The following is an 11702-nucleotide window of genomic DNA, read 5'->3' as shown; positions in this document are numbered from 1 at the left end:
CCTTTTCAAAACCTTTTTCTCTAAAAATATCTTTTGCCCTTAGTGGCTTTTCTTCAAAAAGTTCAGACACGACTAATTGTCGAAACGAGTGGCGATACCCCACGAGTTTGAAATTGATTGATATAATGAGATCTTTTCCGCGTGAGAGAGCTAGTGGCATACTCGTCGATTTCTATCCGAGTTGGAGCCCTTCTTTCATTGGCGATGCAAAGAACTCATTTGTTCTCATGCTCAAAATCAATGGCTGAGTATTTCTCTCCGACGATGATAAAGTGTTTATTCGTTTTAAAACCGTTTTTACCTTTTAAGCGGAACTACATTAGCTCTGATTTCTCCATTGCACCGAGGAGGTATGTAGGCACAAGGCTTAATGTCTTGCCGAGCGTATTTTAAAAATAAAACAAACCTTTCTTTTGCACACACACGACACAGATTTTCAAAAAGGTTCCTGTGGAGTACCACAAATATGAGGGGTGCTTAAAACCTTCCCCTTGTATAAACAACACCCGTACCTAAGATCTCTTCTTTTTGTTTTAAAAACAAACTTTGGGGTTTTTTCGTTCTTTTCCCTTTTCCTTTGGAAATAATAAAGCGCGGTGGCGACTTTCACTGAAATATTGAGTCGAGTCAATCCTATGGCTTCGATCTCAGATTTTCTCCGCTACAGAAAAAACAGCGACTTCACTGGGGATCCAGTTTTAAGTGTGTTAAGCCTATTTTTGTTTATCTGTGTGTTTTATCTGTATATATTATTGTGTGCTTTGTTTGTTTTTCTTTTTTCTTTTTGATGCTCGATGGCTCCTCTGTGATGAGATAAAGTCCTAACCCGGACTTTGGTGAGTAACTTGAGATAGGAGGTGGTAAGACCAATAGTTGCATGGCAGGAGCAATCCTTAACATGAGCATCATATGGTGGAACCCCAATCAGTGGAGGCCTCATGGAAGGTAGAAGATGTTGTTATGAACTATCGTAAGAACGCTATTACTTTCAATAGTGAGTGTCCATAGAAGCTGAATGGCCTAGAACCTTTTTAACCCATCTAAGCCTTTTTAGGATGTAGCGCAGAAACAAGTTCGAGTACCAATTTGAGCTTGTTGTCATGCAATCCTACGCTCAGACGAGGTCTTTTTAGGCATATTATTGGCGCCCATGAGCAATTGTGCAAGCCGGTAGTATCCGATAGAAGATTGAAAACTCTGGGAACCTTTGTAGAACCCGTTCGGCAGGTACAAAATTCCCTAGTACATACCTTTGTGGGTGGTTCTTAACTTTGACTCCATGCTGTCATACCCCAAAATTTGCCCACACTTTTTAGTGACAAAATTTTCGAAATTATATTCAAAATAGGATTTTTATAAAATCTTGGGTTCATTTACATTGACATCTTGAATTTTATAAATATTCGATTTAAAGTCAATTTTAAAAATATAGTAGTTTACTCTTAAATTTCTTATATTTTAATAACTAGAAAATACTAGCCGATGCTTCATATACTTTCAATTGGCTTTTTATTTCAAATAAATAACATAGCACAATTGGTAATAATGAAAGGCTTGCAAATACAAGGTCACAGGTTCAATTCCCGCTTGGTGCATTTCCATCCTTTTAAAATTATTTTTGATCTTTTTTACACCTGGACGTACCTGGACACAAGTATGTCCAGATTCTTAATCTTGTGGATCAAGGAAGGTGTATGGGCCTTTTGGGTTGGATCATTTCCTTTTTAGGAGTGGTTTTAACCTAATTTTCACTCTATAAAAAGGACACCTCTCATCCTCATTCTTCATCAACAATTTTCTAAACTTCCTCAACCATCAAACATTTTCTAACCCTTTAAATCTTTTTAGGTTTTCTTTTCAAATTTTTATTTTTTGGCCGATGATTTCAATATGAGGCCTTTCTTAAAATAGTTTTTACAACGTTCTTGGCCAATGATGATACCTGAGGCATCTCCTTTTTTTAAAATAAATTTTTACAATGTTTTGGCCTATGATTAACATATGAGGCCTTTCTTAAAATAGTTTTTACAACGTTCTTGGCCGATGATGACACCTGGCCTGAGGTCTCTCTATTTTTCAAAATGTTTTTTACAATGCTCTTGGCCGATGATTTTTCATATGAGGCCCCAATTTATTTTCAATGTTTTGTTTTCAATCACATGATGATACTGTTTATGATTGTTATTTTAATTATTTATTTCCTGTTAACAATTTTTTATTTGCGGTATATATTTCACTCATTGCAAACAATTCCTACTTTTCACACTGTAAATATTTTTCATCCACAAACATTTCCACTGTACATATACATAAACCACATTTTTTTCAGTCAAAAAACATTCTCTTTCCCGTAAAAAAAAAAGAAGTAAACTTTTTTTAATATACACAAAAAAAACCTTACTCCAAACACAAATTCACATTATACAATTCCTCCCACATTCAGCCTGCCTAATACAAATCATATTCAAGTTTTCAATTAAATCCACAAATCAAACATTCAAACCATTGAAATTTGACAGGAATAACAATAATAATTTCAGATAAAAAAAGAGGATGGGAAAAGAAATAAAAGTCATTGTCTCTGTTTGTTGCTTAACTTGTTTTCTGCATTCTGTCCTTTCAGTTTCGTTTGCAGAGTGAAGGCGAAGAGCAAGCCTAAAATCAATCTGAAAACAACATCGGCGTAAACCAGCTTGCTGTAACGAAACGACTCAGATTCGAAGCTTTGGCCAACAACACGGACAACCGTACAACCGTACAACCGCCTCGCGTCGACATGATAACGCAACACCACAACTACCTGTGTGCGCCGCTCAGATCCCGGCGATCCGCTTCTCCGCGCACGATCTCCGTCCTCGGCCCTTCACCGCCACCGCGTAGCCATCCCCTTGCAGCTTCGAGCCGATGCCAAAAACCCCTCTCCGATCCACCACCGGTAACGTTTCTTTCTCAGTTTTCACAATTAGTTGTTGTTATTTTTTTTTAACGTAAGCACTTATTTGAATATGTGGTGTGGTATGAATATTTGGTTATAAAAACATTTGCTGTGGAAGAGATTGAAAATGAAGAAGAGAACCGTAAAAAGAAAAAATATCCGTCTTCTCTTTGTTGTTTGTCCTTTTTATGCTATTTTTATTGTTTTTTATCGTATGCCACGTGTCACCATTTAAGTGGTGTTGTTTATATTAAAAATAAAATTTAAAAAAAAATGATAATTGGTGGTGGTGGTTCTCACGTACAGTAGGTTTACCATTCATTTGTTTTATTAAGCCAATGTATTTTTTTTCTCCTTTCTCTAACAAATATCTAACCAAGACCATGTGACAAAGAGATGTGATATTCTTATCTTAACAAAAAAAACACAAAAGATATCTTATGTTAGAATTAGACTTTTTCATAAAAAATACCAAACATAGGTTATTATTTTGTTTACTTCTTTTTTAGGATTTAATATTGATTATGTTTTAGACTTTTCTTTTTTCTATTTTTTATAGCTATTAGTTTGATTTTTTTTTTCTTTATTGCTAACATTTTTTTTATTGCGAGGTACTCCATTTGAAGCTTTCGGATTATTTTCATGGACTTTGACAAGTTATTTAATTTTGTTCACTTAATCGTTTTATTTTTATTCGGGTTTTTTTGTAATAATCTTTTCTTTGTAATCCCCTCCCCGAAGCCATGTAATAGTTAGGATTTATTTGTTGTTTTACTTTCTGCACTATAAACTGCTTAGATGTATGCTAATAGGATTGCGTGATAAGACTGAAAAACAAAACGTTAGATCACATTAAAATACAAGATAAATATATTTGAATCTAATACACTCGCACTCACTCACCTCTAGGGTACGCCCCTCTTGGTTGCCTTCGAATATGAGGTTGTGTCCCCTTGAAATGTAGAGGTACCCATTAGCAAAAGGTCCCTCAAAACAAAATCGTCACTAAGTCCCTCGATGACCCTCGATTGTTGCCTAGGAAAAAGTGACGATTGTCCCTTCGAACTTGCTAAAGGTACCTCTACTTGTTGCCTTCAACAACCACATGATGACCCGCACGTCCAATATAAACAAGGATTTCCTACTCCTATATAGTATGGATAATCCTAGGAATTTTAAAAGGTATAGAAAAAGACCAACTATTTAGGGTAGTGCTCTTAATATGCCTAGCTCAATAAAAAAACATCTTTTCAAAACTCTTTCGAAAAACTAAGGCTACGCATTTACGCTAAAGTCCTTATGTCCCTTTTAAATTCAAAACAAACAAACATGAGCTAAGCAAATTAAGAGCCCGTAGATAACTACGGATGAAAAGGGTGCTTGCACCTTCCCTTTTCATAACTTACCCCCCGAGCCCGTTTTCTTTTAAAAAGGTCTTTTTCTGTACTTTTTACCTTTCCTAAAATTGGACAAAATAAAAGTCGGTGGCGACTCTTGCTTAACCGCGAAATTCCGATTATTAAAAAGTCAGTTCACCGTGTTACAGAACTGGCGACTCTGCTGGGGACTATTTAAGAGGGGTCTACCTTAGGGCTTAGTTCATTATAAATGTTTAATTGTTTGTTTGTATGCTTTATTCTTAAAGGTTGTTTGGGATTGTTATGTGTGAAAGATCCTAACCCGGATCTGAGTACCTTAGGTAAATGGCATGAGACCAAGGAGACTGCACAGCGTATACTGATGTGGTTGATATGGTGGCCATCGTTAGTGTGACACATTTGTTTGTCCTGGTGTTCCTTGGGATCCGACTTGAGGAAACACTTGGCTGCTGCGTGGTGTCATTAAGCACTAATTTGCCCCTAGAACCTTAGTTGAACTAAACTTTGGCCTTTTAGAAAGTAGCGAGATGGCTGGCTTTGGTTCCGACTGAAGTTGGTTGATACTCGAAGCTACACTCATATGGACTGGACTTTCGGGACCTTTTCGGTTGGTGATTCGATCGCCGAACTGAGATAAGCGCCTTCGAGAAAGGTCAATGATATGAGCTCCCTAGAACCCGATCTTTTATAGGACAGGTTGAGCCAACTAAACTTCAGTGGGGAGGGTACTTACCTTTGAACTTCATGCAAGCCTTTAAACCTAAGGCTACTTGTGTGACTTGTTTGTGTTCATTATCTAACCGGTTGGTTTCCTCGTAGGATTTGTTTATACCCTAACCATTTGGTTTCCTCGCAGGATTTGTTTATACATTAACCGTTTGGTTTCCTTGCAGGATTCGTGTGTACGCTAACAACTTGAATTCCTTGTAGGATTTGTGTGTACGCTAACAACTTGAGCTCTTTGTAGGACCTACTCGTCCTCATCACCTAACTAACCTTTTTCAAAGATCTCAAGTATTTTGAGCGCACAATTCCAGGTGCCATCATCAAGTGCCAGATTCCTATCAAGGGGCAAGAGGATTTATTTTCCTCTAGCCAGATGCCTTCAAACTCAAGGGTACAATTCCTATCAAGGGGAAAGAGGATTTATTTTCCTTTAGCCATATGCCTTTAAACTCAAGAGTAACGTACCCAGAATCAGAGGCTATGACCCACTGGATATGGTGAGCTTGATTCTTATAGAAGGACGTCCAAAGATGAAAAGTCAAAGTTCTTCAAACGAAGCTGCAACCAAAGTTTCAAAAGGACAAGCTTCTCATTTTCTTACTACTTCATTCTTACTATCCCTGAGGCTGGATACTTACAACTCTTCTGTGACTCCGTCAGAATCTTCTTCCTAGAAGTAATCTAAAGTTTCCTGCAGGTTCAGACATTAACACTTGGTTTGTTTTCCATTCTGGGGCACTCGGTCATTTGCTAGATGATTTTCAGCCATTCAGAAACAAGAATAAAAACCTAGTTGATGCAAAGGTTATCACATTTATACCTGCAATCCAAGTTTGCAGTCCTCCTTCGACTCAACGAATCTTCTGAAGCAATAAGTCCATACAGAGAAAATCTCCTCAACCCTGACAATCTCTACATCATCATGCATGTTCATGCGTAGTCTTTCTTGTTTTGATTCAATATTGTTTATATGCAATACTTGTTTGTTTTTGAACTATAATAATGATGCATTGAATATGTTTGTCTTGAAAAAATTCATTCGCTCTCCCTCTAACATGTTTTTCTTTGCTTGTGATACTAAACTCTCAGTGATAAAGCATGATGACTCTGAAGGGAGAATGACGAACATATAATATCAATAATCTCAAATGGTGTGCTTTCGAGTAAAACCCTGTTGATGATGTACAGGCATTGTTTCAAATCCCCAAACACTGGAGATATAAGGAAGTTAATCCTTTGTCAACCCCTTTGAGCCTTGAAGTAGGAGTTTCTTTTCTATACGAAAAACCCTCACATTTAACCCAGGGGCAGGGTAGTGTTCAGTTAGTCTGATCGAGCATTCGAAATTCATCAGGGGCGCGCATCCAAGGATACAACAATGGTTATCCTTCAAAAGGTTGAGGAAAGTCAAAACCACAATGGTTATCCCTCACATTAGGAGGTCAAAATATGACGATACCACAATGCTATATCCTCGTCAACAAAGGAATGAGGAAGTCACAATCTTTCCAACAAATCAAATATGTCTCATATGACTTGTTCAAAAAAAAGAAATGAATAAAAAAAAATAATAAGAGAAAAAAAAGCCTGCTAAGTCAACAACTTGAAAACAAGTGACTTAGGCAAGAATTAGGGCATCCCGCTGGACATCAAAATCATATTTCAAAAGAATTTGTCCAGGCAAAAGTTAGGGAAACAATAAGATCCTCAACAAAAGGGAAAAGTCGCGTGACTATAAATTCGAGATCATGTGATCAGACACCAAGAATAAAGGGTAAGTGACTGCCATGTCTAAACACCTCATCAACTCCTCAATCGTACGTCTCAAGCTCCTCTTGAAGGATGAATGCTCGCGTCAAGTTAACTGAACTTAGGTTGGAGAACATCACGAAGGGGGTGGGCACCAATAACTTTTGAGCCTAAAAATCCTTTTTTCTAAAACAATGAACCTGGCCACGTTACAACCCTCAAAAGTCCTAATTGAGACAGGGTTAATTCGAAAGCATACTGTAACGAGAATACGGTAAACTAACTCCTGAGAGTTTTGCTAAAACGTTTGAGTTGGTATCACACTATCTTTCACAAAAATCGATGTTTTGACATCCTTTCCAAAAAAAAACTTTTTTAAAAAACACTTCAAGACAAACATGCACTTTGCATTAGAATTATATTTCTCATACTAAACATTCTTTGCATATGAACAAGTACTTGACACCAGGAAAGCTTCCATCATGAATTGCGGATGAAAAATTTAATCCTCTCAAGGGACAAGTTGTCTTCAGAACTCCGTTGAGTTCGAGCAAGAATATCTCAAATACTGATCACCCTTAGGGGCACAAAAAAAGTTGAATACCCTTTTGAGTAAGAATTCATATATCTGGGGCAATCAAGTCAAGACTCGACAACTCTCTCAGAAGTGTTGATCAATCAGGGGCATCGTTCCTAAACTCATAATACTGGGGCAGGTTGCTTGTGGTATCACAGAACTCAGAAAGTCCTCCCGACAGACAAAGTCGCTTCAAAAGCGCATCAAAAGCAGAAATGTTTCCTACGCCTGACTCAGTCAGCTAAAAAGCTTGTATATACAAGGGGCATATTATCACTCCATCTACCAGAGGCAATTTGGTCACAGTTCATAGAACCTCACAAGGATGTTGAACCACCAGAAAGGCTAGGTCACCACTGGGGGCATGTTGCATTAGTCACAAATTTCAAGAAGAGCTGTTTAGCTACCAGTATCACATGGTGTCAATATCAGTCTCTCATATGAAGTTCTAGTTCCCGTAATCTCAAGTATCAAGCATACCGGGTTACTGAAACCAGGGGCAAGTAGTCTCCCACAAGCGAAGGACCATATATGGTTAAAAAGTGTTTTCCAACAGCAAGTACTCAAAGACATGGGGCAAGGAAAAGTTGAAATCTCTGGGAATCTTCCCCACGTAGCAGTTTTCACAATATATCCCCACATAGCAACCCTCAACAAGTTATCTTCAAATAATTTCCCTTCTACAGAGGCTTGGTTCCCAAACACAGTTTACATCTCCAGTACTGTCGGTTCTTCGACATAATCTTCTTCTCCAACAGGGTTTATTCAAACTCGCTATCTCCATTAGAAGAAGACATTCAAAAGACTAATCTTCTCTCTTGTCCCCAGTCAGGAAACATCAAGATCAAATCACTCAAGCTACTTTTATCCCCAAGCGGTAATAAAAATCCCCAGTTGGGTATCCTCAAACGGAAGACAAGAATTCTCAACACAATCACCTTATAATCATCTCCAGCAGCATACAGAGATTTATTTTCTCAAGCAGCAATTGCTATGCAAAGTTACCAATATGCTTCGACTATATAGTCCATCCATGCATCATTCATAATACATACATAACATACAACATTCTCGTTTATTTCGAGAACCTCATCACACAATACATGCATCATGGCATTGCATAAAACTAATTTTTCCTTTTCAGGTCATTTCACAATCAAAAGAACATTATCATCCTGATACAATGCAAAGACGATCGTATCAACGATTCAATCTTAACACTCATTCAAGACACAAATACAATTCTGATGCTTCATTCTGGGTCTTTCTTAAAAGATAATTTAAAAACAATCAAAGACGTTTCTTATCCTTTCTAGGAGCCTTTCTAGGTAGTCTTTTCTAAGACGTTTCTTATCCTTTCTAGGAGCCTTTCTAGGTAGTCTTTTCTAAGACGTTTATCAACCTTTCTAGGTAGTCTTTTCTAAGACGTTTATCAGCCTTTCTAGGTAGTCTTTTCTAAGACGTTTCTTATCCTTTCTAGGAGCCTTTCTAGGTAGTCTTTTCTAAGACGTTTATCAACCTTTCTAGGTAGTCTTTTCTAAGACGTTTATCAACCTTTCTAGGTAGTCTTTTCTAAGACATTTACCAACCTTTCTAGGTAGTCTTTTCTAAGACGTTTACCAACCTTTCTAGGTAGTCTTTTCTAAGACGGTTATCTACCTTTCTAGGTAGTCTTTTCTAAGATGTTTATCATCCTTTCTAGGAACCTCTCTAGGTAGTCTTTTTTAAGACATTCCTCATCCTTTCTAGGAGCCTTTCTAGGTAGTCTTCTCTAAGACATATCTCCACCTTTTTAGGTAATCTTCTCTAACATATTTATCCAATCTTTTCTAAGACATCTCTTGCCCTTTCAAGGAGCTTCTCAGTTAATCTTCTTCAAGACACTTCTTCCCGAGCTTTGTTTAAAGCCTAATCTCCTTTACATCAGTCAATGATCTACCCTATTCAGGAACCTCTTCAGGCAGTCTTTTATAAGACATTACATCATCTCTCCTTCAGATACAATCAATGTAGTCTGAAAAGCATATGCTTTAGACAAACACCCGGATGACATCTCTAAGCCCATCTCCAAAAAGCACTTATGCTTGCACCTGCAAGTGCAAATTTTGTGGTCTTCTAGTGTTCAATCCTCTTCCACCTTCAGATCACGATTGGCGAATACGCCAATCTACCTCTTCAGGTTTAAGAAGATTGAACAGGGGCAGCTGTCATACCCCAAAATTTGCCCACACTTTTTAGTGACAAAATTTTCGAAATTATATTCAAAATAGGATTTTTATAAAATCTTGGGTTCATTTACATTGACATCTTGAATTTTATAAATATTCGATTTAAAGTCAATTTTAAAAATATAGTAGTTTACTCTTAAATTTCTTATATTTTAATAACTAGAAAATACTAGCCGATGCTTCATATACTTTCAATTGGCTTTTTATTTCAAATAAATAACATAGCACAATTGGTAATAATGAAAGGCTTGCAAATACAAGGTCACAGGTTCAATTCCCGCTTGGTGCATTTCCATCCTTTTAAAATTATTTTTGATCTTTTTTACACCTGGACGTACCTGGACACAAGTATGTCCAGATTCTTAATCTTGTGGATCAAGGAAGGTGTATGGGCCTTTTGGGTTGGATCATTTCCTTTTTAGGAGTGGTTTTAACCTAATTTTCACTCTATAAAAAGGACACCTCTCATCCTCATTCTTCATCAACAATTTTCTAAACTTCCTCAACCATCAAACATTTTCTAACCCTTTAAATCTTTTTAGGTTTTCTTTTCAAATTTTTATTTTTTGGCCGATGATTTCAATATGAGGCCTTTCTTAAAATAGTTTTTACAACGTTCTTGGCCAATGATGATACCTGAGGCATCTCCTTTTTTTAAAATAAATTTTTACAATGTTTTGGCCTATGATTAACATATGAGGCCTTTCTTAAAATAGTTTTTACAACGTTCTTGGCCGATGATGACACCTGGCCTGAGGTCTCTCTATTTTTCAAAATGTTTTTTACAATGCTCTTGGCCGATGATTTTTCATATGAGGCCCCAATTTATTTTCAATGTTTTGTTTTCAATCACATGATGATACTGTTTATGATTGTTATTTTAATTATTTATTTCCTGTTAACAATTTTTTATTTGCGGTATATATTTCACTCATTGCAAACAATTCCTACTTTTCACACTGTAAATATTTTTCATCCACAAACATTTCCACTGTACATATACATAAACCACATTTTTTTCAGTCAAAAAACATTCTCTTTCCCGTAAAAAAAAAAGAAGTAAACTTTTTTTAATATACACAAAAAAAACCTTACTCCAAACACAAATTCACATTATACAATTCCTCCCACATTCAGCCTGCCTAATACAAATCATATTCAAGTTTTCAATTAAATCCACAAATCAAACATTCAAACCATTGAAATTTGACAGGAATAACAATAATAATTTCAGATAAAAAAAGAGGATGGGAAAAGAAATAAAAGTCATTGTCTCTGTTTGTTGCTTAACTTGTTTTCTGCATTCTGTCCTTTCAGTTTCGTTTGCAGAGTGAAGGCGAAGAGCAAGCCTAAAATCAATCTGAAAACAACATCGGCGTAAACCAGCTTGCTGTAACGAAACGACTCAGATTCGAAGCTTTGGCCAACAACACGGACAACCGTACAACCGTACAACCGCCTCGCGTCGACATGATAACGCAACACCACAACTACCTGTGTGCGCCGCTCAGATCCCGGCGATCCGCTTCTCCGCGCACGATCTCCGTCCTCGGCCCTTCACCGCCACCGCGTAGCCATCCCCTTGCAGCTTCGAGCCGATGCCAAAAACCCCTCTCCGATCCACCACCGGTAACGTTTCTTTCTCAGTTTTCACAATTAGTTGTTGTTATTTTTTTTTAACGTAAGCACTTATTTGAATATGTGGTGTGGTATGAATATTTGGTTATAAAAACATTTGCTGTGGAAGAGATTGAAAATGAAGAAGAGAACCGTAAAAAGAAAAAATATCCGTCTTCTCTTTGTTGTTTGTCCTTTTTATGCTATTTTTATTGTTTTTTATCGTATGCCACGTGTCACCATTTAAGTGGTGTTGTTTATATTAAAAATAAAATTTAAAAAAAAATGATAATTGGTGGTGGTGGTTCTCACGTACAGTAGGTTTACCATTCATTTGTTTTATTAAGCCAATGTATTTTTTTTCTCCTTTCTCTAACAAATATCTAACCAAGACCATGTGACAAAGAGATGTGATATTCTTATCTTAACAAAAAAAACACAAAAGATATCTTATGTTAGAATTAGACTTTTTCATAAAAAATACCAAACAT

Source organism: Vicia villosa, linkage group LG4 (assembly GCF_029867415.1).
Source record: "Vicia villosa cultivar HV-30 ecotype Madison, WI linkage group LG4, Vvil1.0, whole genome shotgun sequence".
NCBI lineage: Eukaryota > Viridiplantae > Streptophyta > Magnoliopsida > Fabales > Fabaceae > Vicia > Vicia villosa.
The sequence above is the reverse complement of the archived record's forward strand: the minus strand, read 5'-3'. Positions refer to the sequence as shown.